This window comes from Centruroides sculpturatus, unplaced genomic scaffold (assembly GCF_000671375.1).
Source record: "Centruroides sculpturatus isolate CEXI.00-Female unplaced genomic scaffold, Cexi_2.0 scaffold119, whole genome shotgun sequence".
In the NCBI taxonomy this organism is placed as follows: domain Eukaryota; kingdom Metazoa; phylum Arthropoda; class Arachnida; order Scorpiones; family Buthidae; genus Centruroides; species Centruroides sculpturatus.
The window spans coordinates 203455-204971 of record NW_019384338.1 but is presented as its reverse complement, the minus strand read 5'-3'; the positions used below and the strand labels follow the sequence as shown (position 1 = coordinate 204971).

Below are 1517 nucleotides of genomic sequence, written 5' to 3'. Positions count from 1 at the left end.
AAAAAAGAAGTTCCTTTAAAAAAATATATATATATTATACGCTTAAATCTTCTCTATATAATAATGCTAATAAATGCGGGGAAGTAAATGATTTTTATATCAGTAATTTTTGTCACGCCAGAATCTTCCTCCATTTATTTATTTATTTATTTTTTACTTGAGGAAACGAGTGCGTGTTTTAAGCACTCGTTTCCATATTGATTTGTGTTAAAAGTAATTAAAAAGAAAATAAATTCTAGAGTAAAGTAATGAATATTTTCTAACTCGAATGCCGTTTATTGTTGTAGAGGATCATGTGACTGGGAGCTATTCTGTAGAAAACAAGATTTGAAGAAAGATTCGACCACTGAATGCTTTCTGTTGCCTCGCAGGAGGTGGAAAAGGCTTCTCATCCAGGAAATGCTGAAACCCGAAGCCAAAAAGAATTGATTTATGATATCATGGCAGAATAGTGCGAAATACGTCTTTCTAACAGATTTCGTTTTGAGTTTTCTTCTTTTTTTTCCTATTTTTTCCATCTCTCTCTGCTTCTATATATATATATAATACATAACTTCTATTTTGTTATATTGTTTTTGTTTTGAAGTAGTTGTCTAGTCATTTTTGTATTTGTCAATCATTTTTGGTTGCCGTTTTGACGCCGATGTGAGTAAAATGGTTATTTATGTCCACTTGACAGATTCGTATTGAAGGTGTGTAGCTACCTAACAACAGTTTTATCCCGATTTTTTTTATTTTTATACTTATCTATATATATTTTTTTTACATTTTATACATTCACGAGATATACCAGTTTCTTATTTTGCTTGTACTTTGACAAAAATCGTTTATTTTCTTTTAATATTTTTCAGTTTTCTTTTGATGGAATGAAAGCTTCTGTACGTTTTACCTTCTTTTCTTTTTGCATTTATTAGAAAATATAGGCTTTACCTATCTATTTTTTAATTATTATTATTATTATTAATTTTAATTGAATCATGTTTAAATTGAATTTTAATGATAAAAAATTTAGTACATGCTTGATTTTAATTTAAAGTAGGACTTGTTGTTATTTAGCGACTATTTAGTAAATAAAAAAAGAATGTTTTTATAAAAAAATAAGATGAAAAAAATCGATATAATCAGTTCTTCTTTAACACGAGTAAATTTTCAAATAAGTTTTTATATATATATTTTTTTTATTATTAATTTTTTTATGAAAAAATGATGAAGATTANTCCTTTAAAAAAATATATATATATTATACGCTTAAATCTTCTCTATATAATAATGCTAATAAATGCGGGGAAGTAAATGATTTTTATATCAGTAATTTTTGTCACGCCAGAATCTTCCTCCATTTATTTATTTATTTATTTTTTACTTGAGGAAACGAGTGCGTGTTTTAAGCACTCGTTTCCATATTGATTTGTGTTAAAAGTAATTAAAAAGAAAATAAATTCTAGAGTAAAGTAATGAATATTTTCTAACTCGAATGCCGTTTATTGTTGTAGAGGATCATGTGACTGGGAGCTATT

At 26.2% G+C, this 1517-nt stretch overlaps 1 protein-coding gene across 1 annotated transcript in view; it reads left to right on the top strand.

Moving 5' to 3' along the window:
• LOC111632676 (neuroligin-4, X-linked-like) overlaps nt 1-404 on the top strand; it is a 76240-nt gene extending 75836 nt beyond the window's left edge. The window contains exon 8 of the mRNA XM_023377175.1: nt 288-404. The gene's annotated coding sequence lies outside the window, so the exon portion shown is untranslated. The remainder of the gene's footprint in view (nt 1-287) is intronic.
• Nucleotides 405-1517: the final 1113 nt, after the last annotated feature.